Raw genomic sequence first — 16,113 nt, 5'->3', positions numbered from 1 at the left:
CACAATCCTGTCTGAAACGTGTACTCCCTTCCTCATTGAGAGCACTGAAGAATCTCATCTTCAGTAGATATCTTGGAACAAAAAGCATGGGTTGGTAATCCATCAAGTCCAGCATCATTAATAAGACAGCTGTGTACTTAAATAATATTCACTCTTAACATATCACCCACTTACCAAATCAAAATCTTGGTAGTGGGGTAGGGGTCTGGGATTGCGTATTTTTAACAAGCACTTGCCGGTGTTCCTACTGTTAGGTGATTTGGAAATACTAAACAAGGGGGGGAGTGAAAATCAGCCAATACATGAAGGAAATGTAGGATAAATCCAGTAGATTAGAAAGGCAGCCAGTCATCACATTACAATGTGCATTATGAGGTGTTAAAAACATACCTTAGAAGCAAAGAACAAGGAAGACAGTATTTCATCGGAGCATATGGAATAACAGTTAAGAAGTGCAGCTTTTCATAGTAAGTAACTAATCATTCTAATTAAGCCTACCTGTTCTTTCCACTTCAAGAAATGGTTTAGACTGTCTGACAATAAAACCACAAATACATGGATTATCAAATAAACTAAAATGTCATTTTGTAAAGATAGAAGGTAGCAATTAATCAATTTTAACCCATAAAACTTTAATGAAAGCTGTAACAACTGAACTCAAGGGTTTGCTCTGAACTTCCCAGCAGCCTAAGTAACAAGGAAATTTTTATATGTTTTACACTTCTCATGTTGAATAGAAGAAAACACATCAGTTCATCAGGAGAAACAAACTTTTTCTTAAACCCGAATGTTAGGAAAAATTTGTCCCAAGGGTTTTTATATAAGAAACATTGAAAATGTAATGGGCTGTAAACTCTAAAGCAGTAAAGAATAAAGAAAGTCATTCAACAAATAGCTATTTTTAATATTAAAGCCTCAGTGAAAGCAAAGGGCACAGTGCTAATGATTTTGTCAAGTTATGAGGACTTCTGGTAACTTCCCCCAACAAAAGAATGTTTAATATCACTTTAAGCTTAGGTCTTGAGAAACTGACAAGTCCATTAAGCATGTGTTTCCCCAAATTAATCATATGTAGGAATCACACAGGACCTGCTAAAAAATGCACATTCCTATACTGCTCCCTAGGACCTCTGAGTTGGAACCAGAAATCAATATATAGAACAAATGATCCTCAAGGGATTGTGGAGAACCACCTCCTACAACTCCCACTTTCAAAAGTCAGTTGTCTCTGCTGGAGTTATTGATTCAAGATAGAAGAACCTACTGAGGGTCTGGCAAGGTTCACCAGTTTAAAGTAGAACCACAGTTTCTAAGGTCAGATTATCCAGGTGCGGCCCATTCCCCTTGGTTGCTTGCTAAAAATATATATTCTAACAATCCACCCCAGTGGAGAATCCCTCTTAGTGGTGGAATGCAGGGATCTGCATTTTAACCAATACTCCAGGTGATTCTTTGCACAATAAAGCTTGAAAACCATTGTTCTAGCTATTGTATATGTATATATATATATATATATATATAGTGGAGAAAGGATGAAAAGATGCTTTATTATGAGAAATTCCTGCCTTAATATATGGACACAAAGGAAGCCTTCTGGAGAAATCGGGCCGTGATTTCCAAGAGAGCAATTTCAGATCTGTTCCAGTGCTCAAACTGGAAATCAACTGCATGTTACACCATCCATGATGAGTAATTAAAGTTTCCAGCAACTTTCAGCTCTAGGAAATGTCCTAATACAGCATCAGTTGGAATTGCAGACCTATGCTTCCAAATATAACCATTCTCCCTCTGCAATCCTTCTGGAACATCAGAGCCAGAAGAGACTTCCCAGTTCATCTAATTAAATTCTCTCAGTTTACAAGCTGGAAAAAGCTGAAGGTCATATTCAAGGTGGCATGGATCATTTTGGCACATATAGCCAAACACTAATGGTAGCTCCTGATGTTACCATTAACAATTCCTTCCATTACCAACTTGCTAATGCAAACCAAGGTTTTTATTGGTTTTGTTGTTTTATTTTGAAGACAGGCTTAATTTAAGAATTACAAAAGCAAGAATGTAATTATTTTAATATGCTATTTTTCATTTGCTAAGAAGATACTGACTTACCCTCAGTAAATACTGACTTTTTTAAAGGAGGGAAGGGGATTTGACTTGGTTTGGGTTTTCATTTGTGGTTTGTTATACTGTGTTTTGGTTTGAGATACAATACTTCTGTTGATCTAACTATTCTCTTTACCCAGACCCCACATTTATATTTCTTCTGTGAGTAAGAGGAAAACCTGTACCTCTGAATAAACCTCCCAGTGGGCTCCTTCACCTCTGTGGTATGACGTTTTAAAGCCAAGGCGGCTCTGGGTCAGTCAGGAATCTAACCCTTCATAAAAACAGCTCTTTCCTGACATTTTCTAACAATGCTGCTCAGCTTTCTTGATATAAATTAATCCTGGCTGTAAATGAGTTTTATTGCTAAAAAACCAAGTCTAGATCTACCCCAACATTATACATTCTGACTTTATACAGAAAAGAACTCGGAAAGAAATGGTCCTTTTCCACCAGTTGTTTCTTTTTTTACCTGCAACTGTGTCATCCATAAGTCTTCCTAACAATCTACAAATCTGCTCTTTAAAAATACCTTCAAAAGAAAAAACTCAAAGTAAACACTAATTATTTTCCCACAATCCTCTAAGGAGTTTGTACATTATATGTATACACTTTTTCTTTTTCTTTTCCCCTTCATCTCAACAAGGCCTTGTTACAGTTTGATTGGAGGCATCCTAAAAGCCTGCTAATGGCAGCTCTGAGGAGGAGAAGGCATTAGGCACACATTTCTGGAAAACAGGCTTAGAAACAAACTGCCGGACTTCACAGAGGATGACATGCTCTTAATCCAAAAGTGCTTTTCCACCTAAGTTTCTATTCAAGGAAAGGTCATTTTTACTAAAACTTAAGGAAAAGATGTTGTGAACAGACATCCTTTGTTTAGATTTACAAACCTTAAGAAAACCTATCAAGTGGGACAACCACAATTAAATCCTGCATGTCAAAAAATGTTGAAATTTGGTATGATTTCTGTAGTCTTGAAAAATTTGTCAAGTAAGATGCGTGGAATTTTTTTTAATTTTTATTCATTCTGACTAGATTTAGATTTTTAAAACCAACTTATATTTCAGGAGATATATGCAAAATCAAAGCTTTTCACCCAAGATATGATTCATTGATCATTTACTAGTTGCCATACACTATTATACCACCAACAGGAAACAATGTTTTCTATTCAATCAACAAACATTTCCTTTAAATCTTTGCTTCTGGGACTAGGTAGGAATACAATAAAAATAAGAATAAGATTTAAGCTTTTTCTGCCAAGAGCCTATTGACATGTAAGAAAATAATTACAATTTCTTGAAATACTAGAAGATATTTTGATGTTAAGTAAGCCCTTGAAATAACTCCTTTCCTGGGACAAAAACAGAGATGTATTTCAAGGCCTTCTCCAAACTGAAGTTAATAGGATAAGGAGTTGATCAGGATATGGACAAATCCTAGAAGGCTTTCCCAGGAAAGAAAGAGCAGGACTATGTATGCAAAGGCAGCCATCATCAACAAGCTTAGCATGTTCAGATGATTCACACCTTGGCATGTATGTCTACGTCAAGAAAGGAGGTGGTAAGAATGGAAGGAGATTAGGACAGAAGAGAAGGCAAATGTAGATTATAAAGGGATTTATATGCTCAGTATTCTATTTAAAGGTTTTAACTTTATTCCACAAGGACTGGGGGTCAAAAAGAACCTAAACTAAAGGAGTAGTGGAGATAAAGAAGATGAAAACACATACATGTATAAAGTATTTATACATCTGGTGGTAATATATGATAAACTAGTTAAACAACAAATATCACTGTTTCTTGGGCACATCTGTGAGCAAACGTAAATTTGAGGCACTCTTTCAGTGCTACTCTCAATAGTGAATTTACTTTAAAACTACATTTGGGGATGATTTAGAGACAACAAATGACACCTATCATGTCTTAAAGCTATTCATTCATAGAACTTAAGGGCTTCTATCCCTTCATGCCTGTCTATCTCAGGTCCACATGTTTCTCATTTTGTATTCCGACTTCTGCCAGCATCCTACAGTCTGGCTCAGATCCGGCCTGAAACATCATTCTTCCCTAGTATCATCTAGAGACTTCCTCCATGAAGAAGTTCAGGTGCATGTCAGCTGAACACTCATCTAAAAATAAAATAAAAATATATAACTGGTATTGAGAGCTTTAAAAATTGAACTGTAAACACCCAATACTAAAACAGAACAAAAATATCAAAATGCAATTTCATAAGTGCTTTTCAAGGTCATAAAAAGTAATTCTCACAGAATACTGATTGATAAAAATATTGACTTCCAATCAGGCTCTTCCAGGACTGCTTTAAATTTTATCTTCTCAATAAATAAAGGATCATTTGCAGATATCAACTCCTCCCCTACTTTACTACTCCTCTCACATGTACACACACATGCATGTACAAGTGTACACAGTTAAGAAAGAGTGATCAAGGCTGGTCAAAATTGTAATGTAAGTGATATTTATACTTTCTTTAGTCACTCCACTGATTCTTCAACATTTTTCTCTTCCACTACTGTCTTCTCACTTCTAAACTTCCAAGTCACCCTTGCTCACACTTCAATTGTATTTTATTGGTTCTACTTTCAGAATATGACTAAAATAAGACCTCTTCTCAGAACTTCCATTTGGACCTCTGCTGCCAGAATTTTGTGATAAGGAATCAAGAGAATGATAAATAGAAGCATGGCAAGAAAGGAAATTTTATGACGTGCATATAGGTGGTGGAAAGAAGGTACTGGGGGAAAAAACTACCATAGGTGGAGAAATGACAGATGAAAAAGAATTTAAAGAGTTTACTGTGTATTTTTATCTCTTTTACAGTGTGAACAACAAAAGTAGGTATTTTCATTATTTTGATTAAACTTTGTAGACTATATACCTGTGGATGATGACTTTACTTCGTATCTACATTATACAAGTTCTAGCTAGGTAGAATTACTAGAGTCTTCCTTGGTTGTTTTCCCAAGGGCATAAATATCAGGAGGTAGGTATTGGCATAATCACCCATAAACTATTATGACCATTCTGGATAGCAATTTTACAATATGTATCAAAAGCCTTAAAAGTGTTTCATAGCACAAAGTTTGCTTGCAAAGGCTATTTACTGCAAGAATGATTAAGTGAATAAATAACCCAGTCATTTCAATCTTAGGAATCAACTGTAAGAAAATAAGATGGAGAGGACTAAAGATTTATCTATCAGGATGTTCATTATGTGTTATTTGCAACAAGGATGAAATAGAAATAAACTAAATGTTCAAATAACAGAATCATTTAATAAATTGTAACAGCATACCTTGATCTTTTTCAGATATTAAAAATTAAATTTTCAGCAAATTTTAATGAATGTTCCTGATATGTTCAATGGAAAATGAATGCAGAATAAAAAATAATAATTAAATATGACCCAAATTGTTACATTCATATTTGAAAATACTGGAAGGAAATATAATAAAGAGTTAACAATAGTTATTTCCTGGTTGTGTGTTACAGTTTTTCCTTCTCCCTTCTACTTTCTGTACTTTCAACATGTTTATATCACAAATACACTATTTTTATAATCAGAAACATTATTAAGTGTTGAGTTACTGCTCTTCCTTCTCATGCATTTTCTTCTCACCAGCTCATGCAGCCCCATTTAACCTTGAGAATAAGGTCATTGCTAAACTTTTGCATTTTTCTATTATGTTAATATTTAAATGTTATGGACGTGGAGAAACTAACTATATTCGTTATTTGAAGATCTACAATCATGAGAAAGTCAACAGTATACATAACAACTTAGACTATATTTTTGCTATTATAAATACAGGCTGGTTTTTATTTACAAGTCACAAAATCATCTATTCTGGAAAATACTGCTGTTTAAATCATAGAAATCACTGTTTGATTAAATATACAATAAATACCATTTGGAGATAAACACATTTTTGGGTTTTTTTTTCTTTCTTTCCTTCTTTTCCTTTTCTAGATAATTGTAATGACTTCAGACTCTATAAATAACCAGTCTGGCATTTTACCTCCCAGCAATTCTTAAGTTCACTTTGCCTGTTCTGACTACATGTTATAGAAACAGTAAAGTCTTTCACCCAGAAACTCTAAATCTTTTTACAAATGGCTTATTAAAACACAAATCCCTGCAGGGAAATGAAGTAACCTGATTATATAAAGAAACATGAGCAAGAGTTAAATGACCAACAGAACTTCCAAAGTAAATTTTGGAAAGCCCTAGAAAGAAGAGGCTTTATTCTGAAAAACCAGTCCCTTTCATTAAGACTTTTTAATATTCTTTTCCTTTTTTGAAAATAACCCCAAATGTAAGAAAGAATTTGAACCTTTGCACTGGAATATCCAACATGTCCAAAACATCTCAATACAACTTTAAAAAGTTTTCTTAAAATAAGAGCTATCATATTCTATTTATACAGCAGTAAGACCATTTTCTGTTCTTCTTTAAAAATTAAAGTCAGCTCATTCTTGTTGAAATAACTACATCCTTGCTGTATCCTCCTTGCTTGAAATAAAGTATGCTTCAAACTAAGAGCCATGTTGAAAGAAATCATGACTGGAGCAAGACCAGTAAACTGCTCCCACACATTCATTTTGAGGTCTTTAATATTTTTATCTTTTCCATCATTAAACTCAGAACAAGTCCATATTAATATGACATCAATATGTTTCTATCACTATTGATTAGTTATTAGTATTAAACTTTAAGCATTTTTATAAAACAACTGAATAACTGACCACCAAAGAAGATGGAAACCACATATTCAGTAACAGACGCCAAGTGTGAGACTGACCTTCCTTTAGAAGTATAATTCACCACTTACATACTGAATAAGAACCGGAGAAGTGATGACAATACTTCCCTCTTTAGGTCTTTTTCTCTTTTCAAACATAAGGACTGAGCACTCTTACTACAGTAAAGCTGAAAACAGGCTATTTATTGGCACATTAGCAAGCTACCCAAAAGCTTTTTGGAAAATGGCCCAGTTTATAAACAAAGATGTATGGGGTTTGCTACAAAACCTACAATCAACTAATGTAATATTTTTATTAAAGTCCCCATTTGGGGTCTGATAGAGTATGAATCAATCATTTACATTTTCAATTGCAAATCGCGGTTCTGATAAATCAACACCTTAAAATAAAAGACATATCTGGAAAATATAAATGCCTATCATTTTAGAGGCACTTGAATAAATATACTTAAGTTATCTCTACTCTTTTAAAATCAAATCAAAGAAAGACAATATCTATCCAGGGGGCAATATCTATCCAGGGGACAGAGATGATGCTGCCTATCTTGTATGTGAAACACAATGTAAATTTCTTCATAAACATACATTTTACCCAGCTCAAAGGCAATGGATGAGCAGTTGAGAGCACAAACTGCTCAGTCATGGTGCCTGGTGGGGTCCATTCTCACCACTTAATAATTATGTGCCATGGAGAAGATCCATGATTGCCTCGGTTTTCTCACCTGTAAAATGGGGTTAATCATAAAAGCACATAGCTCATAGATAGTTTTTGCAAGAAGTACATGAACGAAGTAATAAAGTGAAAGACTTAGAAAATAGACATTTTTTTCTTGTGATTAGAATTTTTAAGATTTGCTTACTTATCAACTTCCAAATTTGTAATACATTATTATTGACTATAATCCCTATTATATTCCTATGACATTTATTCCATAAAAGGAAGTTTGTACCTCTTGGTCTCCTTACTTTTGAGAAATTTACAAATAAGTTTACCTATTCACAAATACCCTACCAAAATATCTTCTTCAATTTCCAATTTTCTCCAGAATAAAGAGCAGACATCTCATCTCCATGATCTCCCACCATGTGTCTGTAACGTGATATTCAGCATTATCTGTCCCTGTCTCTCATAGACATGGGTTCAAGCAGATTGCTTCCCTATTTTCCCTTAGCTTCCGAAGACTCTCTTATGCTGTGTCTCCTTTTGGAATGATCTACCACCACTATGCTCTACCCAACTCCTATTCACCCCTCAAAAACACTACAGTCCCAATTCATTCACAAAAACTTCCTGTGTTATTTGAACCCACACTGATATGACCTGCTCCCCACACATAAATACTAAAAATCCTCACCTGGGTTGCTTATTTGGGTCCTTTGCCATATATTGCCCTGAATTTCAGTATTCCAGAGTATAATCCCTATTTAAATGTAAGACAACCTAAGTTTTGGCATTCCTCCTGTACAATTAGCCTGCTTCTCTGAGGATCAGGACTGTTTTATTCATCTTTTATTAGAGCTACAACCAGACACATAACAGCACTACATGGAATTCACATAGTGAATAATAAAAATGATCCCTGTCTAGGCCAACATCATCCTATTAGCATGTTAGCAGCTTGTAACTGACAGAAAAAAGAGGGGGAAGATCTACTGGGAAAACTCATGAAAAAGTACACACAGCTCTCTAGTTGGTTTCCCCAGGTTTGTATTTGGAACAAGAGGAACAGATTAGAGCAAACATGGCAACTGTGAGCCCCAGCCCCTGCCTTGGTGTCCCATGGGGAATGCCTAGGGTCTGGATGTCACCTGGTCATCTTACAGCAACCCCTGCCAAGGTGTGAGGCTGTGACTATGTTAATTACTGCTATCAAATGACTGCAATGTCTGATTTTTTTTTTCTTTAATTGGGCTTGGGCTGTGTTTGGTCCAACGGATTAGAAGTTTTGGTATTGTGATCGCGGCACCTTCGGGGTCAGTCAGAGCCTTGTCTGAGGCATGGCAGAACAGAGCAGGAGAGTCAGTCCTCCACCCAAGGGTGACAGGCCTTCCCTCTAATCTTCAGCCTTTAGGGCTGCAATATTTCCTCCTCTCAGCAAGCACTTTCCAGTGCACTTCCCACATCATACCTTGAGCACCTCTTTCCCAGAAGAGCCCTAATTTGCTAGAGTGTTCAGACTGCACCAAAAAGGTAAATGGATGACAGAAGCAAGGTTATTTTTATAATTGAGACATCTGATGGTGGAGAGTTTGTAAAAAGGATTAATATGGAATTTTTAAGAAATCACTATTGTAAAATAAATGTTCTTAAGTCATAGTTGCTATCTATCCATCCAGACAATTAATTAATCCACATGCCTTCCTAGAAGGCTTTACAGTCACCATTTCAATGATATATATTTCAATAATATATAACAGCACTCTACTACTTTACAACTTCTAGGGTTTGTTTTCTCTTCTTCACTCCTGTTTCCTGTTTTACTGTCCCACTGACCATCTATATTCCCTTTATGTCCTCAAATCCCTTTAAAGTTTTGAACTGTAACTTATTTCTGGAACAACCTTCTCCTCCCCAGGTGAAGACATATATGCAAGTTGAGGGTTACAACTGTGTCCACAGCTGGCTACTAATGCGGGATTAAGCAGGACACTCAACCTAAGTAGGAGGCAGAGGGAGGTCTGAAGGGGGTAACAGCAGAAGTGCAAATCTTGGGGGAATAGCAATCCATACCATGAATGAAGATTTCATCTCATATGATGTTGAAAGACTAAGAGGCATGTAGCCCATCACATGATGCGGAGGCCAAGAGAGTCACCATAATAAGTCTGATCACTCCAGGAGATTCATGTAAGGTGATCATGTAAGGGGGGTAACAGCCATTTTCCAGAAGTGGAACTGGACAGGAACCAGCCAACACTGCCACCCTGCCAAAACATCAGGTTCAGTTTCCAACTGCATGCTGGTGCCCTGGTGGGTAGGGAAGAGGAAGCACCTGCTCCTTCATAGACGAGGACTGGGCAGCAACGTGGCCACCCACAGCAGAGGCTCATCCATCATCAAGCATCTACACTGAATTACCTTGAGCCTTTGCCCTGTGCTTTGCCTAATCTGTCTCCTGCATCTGGAATTTCAAGCTCCACTCCTTGAATTGGGAAAAGTGCATTTACCTTTTTATTTCAAGTATAACCAGCTCCCTCTCCCTCAAGGGTATCTGTCCTTCTCTCTACCCTGGTCATAATCATATTATAGCAGGGCTATATATTTGTTTATCACCTCAATAGACAGAGTTCCTTGAGGTCGGAAATTATATTTTTTCATCTCTGTATCCCCAGAAATGTGCTCAATACATACTTGTTGATGCTCCAATGAATAAAATGATGAAAAGATGGATGCATTCTTGAGCACTTGTGGTTTTGACAGAGACCCTGTGGAGACTGAGGGCTTTCGCAAGTGGTACAAACTCATGCTACAGAATGCTGCCCTCCCACTGAACAAGGGGCAGAATTGCCTACAGACACCAGGGAGGACACCAGGAATGTAGGGACCACATCTGGGCAGATGCAAGTGCTCACACCACCTCTACAACAGTGAGACTTCTCAGGGAATTAACATCTCTTTCCTTTCTTCCTGCCTCCAACCTGAGTTAAAGAATGAGTAGACACACGTTGCTGATATTTCTCATTTAGGGTATTTACTCTAGAATGAACTTTCCCATGTAGGAATTGAGCCCTTCAGGAAATGACTGCAACCATATTCTGTGCAGCAGAATGCATATTATCACCATGCCACCTCTAAGGCTGATGATAAGAAGTTCATTTAAACTGCTCTGAGAGAACTGAGATTAAAGACAGGAATAATGGGGAGAGAGGAAAAGATGGCGGCATCAGTAGGGTGGCAGAAATCTCCTCCCAAAAGCATATATATTTTGAAAATACAGCAAATACCACTATTCGTAAAAGAGTGACCAGAAGCTACAGTACACCAGCCAGCCTACATCTGGTAGAACCCAACATCTTACGGAAAAGGGTAAGGTGTGGAGCTGTGCCCCGGCAGGACCCAAGCAGTCCCTGCACCCTAGCTCACTGGCAGAAGGAAAAGAACCAGAGCAGGGAGAGAGTGGAAGCACAGGACAGCTAAATAACCAGCCCTACTAATCTGCCCTGGGAGCACAGACACACATTGCATGGTGCTCTGGATATTAGAGGAGCAGAAAAGCAAAATCCGAGACTAAGACTGCCAATAGGTTCCCACAGCCAGCTGCCCTGGGACAAAAGAAAAGCCAGTGATTTAAAAGTCTTAAAGGGACTAGGGATTAACAGGTGGACAAAATTGTCCTGGCACACTCAGCCCAGCTGGGAACTTTAAGGAACTTTAGGTGCCATAAGCTCCTGGGTGGCAATGCGGTTCTGAAGCACCTCGTGGCAATGAGTACCATGCCGTTCCTTCCTGCCCACTAGCACCTGCAAGCAAACTGGCTGTCCCCACCATTGCTGCAGACCAGCCAGAGACAGGCCCACCTACAGCAACCACACAGCTTAACAGAGAGGCTTCTCCCTGCACACGGCTAACAAGCCCAGACCCAGAGGCTGCTCCCAGTGCATGGTTGACTGGAACAGACAGCGGAGATGAAGAGGCATGAAGGGGCTTTGTTCTCATAGCAGAACATGCGCTGCTTGTCTGAGACCCCTACCAGTGCCCTAGGCCATCCCAAGGACCACCCCACCAATGGCAGCTTAGGGAATTAACCCAGAGGCTGCTCCCTGTGTGTGGTTGCCAGCACAGACAGAGGAGACGGGCGCAGAGACCAGGAGGCATGAAGGGGCTTTGTTGTTGAGGCAGAACATGCGCCACTCACCTGCAACAACTGCCAGTGCCCTTGACCATCCCGAGGGCTACCCCGCCCATTGCAGCTAAGGGGATTGACCCAGAGCCTGCTCCCTGTGTGCAGTTACCTGACACAGACAGAAGAGACAGGCTAGGTGCCTGGCAAGCAGGAAGGGACTTTGTTCTCCAAAATGCCACATGCACCACTCACTGGAGACCACTCCCATTGCAATGGAAAGGCAGAAGAATCTTGCTCAATCCAAAATCCCTCAAACACCAGAAAGAGAGTTTTGCAAGACAGAAATCACCAATCTTCCTGAAAAAGAATTCAAAATAAAAATCATCAGCATGCTGATGGAGCTACAGAGAAATATTCAAAAGCTAAGGGATGAATTCAGGAGGGAGATAACAGAAATGAAACAACCAATGGAAAGATCTAAGAGCAGAATGGATGAGGTGGAAGAGACTGTTAATGGACTAGAAATCAGAGAAGAGGAATACAGAGAAGCTGAAGCAGAGACAGATAAAAGAATCTCCAGGAATTAAACAATAATAAGAGAACTGTGTGACCAATCCAAATGGAACAATATTCACATTTAGGGGTACAAGAAAAAGAAGAAAAAGGAAAAGGGATAGAAAGTGTCTTTGAACAAATAATTGCTGAAAACATCCCCAATCTGGGGAAGGAAAGAGTCTCTCAGCCCATGGAAGTCCACAGATCTCCCAACACAACAGAACCAGGGAGGACAACACCAAGACATATAAAAATTAAAATGGCAAAGATCAAAGACAAGGACAGAGTGTTAGAAGCAGCCAGAGAGAGAAAAAAGATCACCTACAAAGGAAAACTGATCAGGCTATCATCAGACTTCTCAGCAGAAACCTTACAGGCCAGAGGGAATGGCATGATATATTCAGCGCAATGAAACAGAATGGCCTCGAACCAAGAACACAGTATCCAGCAAGATTATCATTTAACTTTGAAAGAGGGATTAAACAATTCCCAGATAAGCAGAGATGAGAGAATTTACCTCCCCACAAACCATGTCTACAGTGTATTTTAAAGAGACTGCTCTAGATGGAAGTACACCTAAGGCTAAATAGCTGTCACTAGAGAAAATAAAACCACAGAAAAGGAAGTAAACTAACTAAATACAAAATAAAATCAGCTATCCACAAAGTCAGTCAGGGGAAACACAAAGAGTATAGAATAAAACACCTAACATATAAAGAGTGGAGGAGAAAGAAAAAGAAGGGAAAGAAGTAAATCATCAGACTGTGTTTATAATAGCATAATAAGTGAGTTATGTTAGATGGTTAGATAGTAAAGGAGCTGCCCTTGAACCTTTGGTAACCAGGAATCCAAAGCCTGCAATGGCAATAAGTAAATATCGATAATCACCCTAAATGTAAATGGACTGAATGCACCAATCAAGATAGCTACAGAATAGATAAAAAAGCAAGACCCATCTATGTGCTGCCTACAAGACACTCACTTCAAACCCAAAAACATACACAGACTGAAAGTGAAGGGATGGAAAAAGTTATTTCATGCAAACAATAGGGAGAAAAAAGCAGGTGTTGCAGTACTTGTATCAGACAAAATAGACTTCAAAACAAAGAAAGTAACAAGAGACAAAAAATAATATTACATAATGATTAAGGGGTCAGTTCAACAAGATGATAGAACCATTATAAATATCTATGTACCAAACACAGGAGCACCTACATATATGAAACAAATACTAAGAGAATTAAAGAGGAAATAGAATGCAACACATTCATTTTAGGAAACTTCAACACACCACTCAGTCTAAAGGACAGATCAACAACACAGAAAATAAGTAAGGAGGCAGAGGCACTGAACAATATATTAGAACAGATGGACCTAACAGACATCTACAGAACACTCTACCCAAAATCAGCAGGATACACATTCTTCTCAAGTGCACATGGAACACTTTCCAGCACAGACCACATACTAGGCCACAAAAAGAGCCTCAGTAAATTCAAAAAGATTGAAATTGTACCAACCAACTTCTCAGATCAAAAAGGTATAAAACTAGAAATAAGTTGAACAAAGGAAACAAAAAGGCTCACAAACACATGGAGGCTTAACATCCATAACCAGTGGATCAATGACCAAATTAAAACAGAGATCAAGCAGTATATGGAGACAAATGACAACAACAGCACAATGCCCCAACTTCTGTGGTATGCAATGAAGGCAGTTCTAAGAGGAAAGTATATAGTGATGCAGGCATTTTTAAAGAAGGAAGAACAGTCCCAAATGAATACTCTAAATTCACAGTTATTGAAAATGGAAAAAGAAGAACAAGCAAAGTCAGCAGAAGAAGGGACATAATAAAGATTAGAGAAAAAATAAAATTGAGAAGAATAAAACAATAGAAAAAATTAATGAAACCAAGAGCTGGTTCTTTGACAAAATAAACAAAATAGATAAATGCCGAGCCAGATTAATTAAGAGAAAAAGAGAATCAACACACATAAACAGAATCAGAAGTGAGAAAGGAAAAATAACTACAGACAGCACAGAAATACAAAAAAAATATTAGAGAGAACTATGAATAATTATATGCTAACAAACTGGATAACCTAGAAGAAATGTACTGCTTTGTAGAAAAATACAACCTTCAAAGACTGACCCAGGAAGAAACAGAAAATCTAAACAGAACAATTACCAGCAATGAAATTGAATTGATACTCCAAAAACTACCCAAGAACAAAACCTTCAGACAAGATGAATTCACTGATGAATTTTATCAGACATTTAGAGAAGACATAATACCCATTTTCCTTAAAGTTTTCCAAAAAATAGAAAAGGAGGGAATATTTTCAAACTCATTCTATGAAGCCAGCATCACTCTAATACCAAAACCAGGCAAAGACACCACAAAAAAAGAAAACTAGAGACCAATATCTCTAATGAGCAGAGATGAAAAAATACGCAACAAAATATTAGAAAACCAAATTCAAAAATACATCAAGAAGATCATATACCATGATCAAGTGAGATTCATCCCAGGGATGCAAGGATGGTACAACATTCGAAAATTCATCAACATCATCCACCACATCAACAAAAAGAAAGACAAAAACCACATGATCACCTCCATAGATGCTGAAAAAGCATTTGACAAAATTCAACATCCATTCATGATAAGAACTCTCAACAAAATGAGTATAGAGGGCAAGTACCTCAACATAATAAAGGCCATATATGACAAACCCACAGCCAACATCATACTGAACAGTGAGAAGCTGAAAGCTTTTCCTCTAAATCAGGAATAAGACAAAAATGCCCACTCTCACCACTTTCATTCAACACAGTGCTGGAGGTCCTAGCCATGGCAATCAGACAATACAAAGAAATAAAAGGCATCCAGATTGGTAAGGAATAAGTGAAACTGTCCCTGTTTGCAGATGACATGATATTGTACATAAAAAACCCTAAAGAATCCACTCCAAAACTATTAGATCTAATATCTGAATTCAGTAAAGTTGCAGGATACAAAATTAATACACAGAAATTTGTTGCTGTCCTATACACTAATGATGAACTAGCAAAAAGAGAAATCAGGAAAACAATTACATTCACAACTGCATCAAAAAGAATAAAATACCTAGGAATAAACCTTACCAAGGAAGTGAAAGACCTATACCCTGAAAACTACAAGACACTCTTAAGAGAAACTAAAGAGGACACTAACAAATGAAAATTCATCCAATGCTCTTTGGTAGGAAGAATTAATATTGTCAAAATGGCCATCCTGCCCAAAGAAATCTACAGATTGAAATCAATCTCTATCAAATACTGACAGCATTCTTCAATGAACTGGAACAAATACTTCTAAAATTCATCTGGAACCACAAAGGACCCCAAATAAGCCAAAGCAATCCTGAGAAGGAATAATAAAGCAGGGGGGATCTTGCTTCCCAACTTCAAGCTCTACTACAAAGCTGCAGTAATCAAGACAATTTGGTGTTGGCACAAGAACAGACCTATAGACCAATGGAACAGAATAGAGAGTCCAGATATTAACCCAGGCATATATGGTAAATTAATATATGATAAAGGAGCCATTGATATACAATGGGGAAATGACAGCCTCTTTAACTGCATGTGTTAGCAAAACTGGACAGCTACATGTAAGAGACTGAAACTGGATTACCATCTAACTCCATAAACAAAAGTAAACTTGAAATGGATCAAAGACCTGAATGTAAGTTATGAAACCATAAAACTCTTGAGAAAAAAGATAGGCAAAACTCTCTTGAATATAAACATAAGCAACTTTTTCATGAACATATCTCCCCACGCAAAGGAAACAAAAGCAAAAATGAACAAGTGGTACTATATCAAATGAAAGAGCTT

The sequence above is a fragment of the Manis pentadactyla genome, chromosome 3, assembly GCF_030020395.1.
Source record: "Manis pentadactyla isolate mManPen7 chromosome 3, mManPen7.hap1, whole genome shotgun sequence".
Lineage (NCBI taxonomy): Eukaryota > Metazoa > Chordata > Mammalia > Pholidota > Manidae > Manis > Manis pentadactyla.
Note: the sequence above shows the minus strand (reverse complement) of the source record.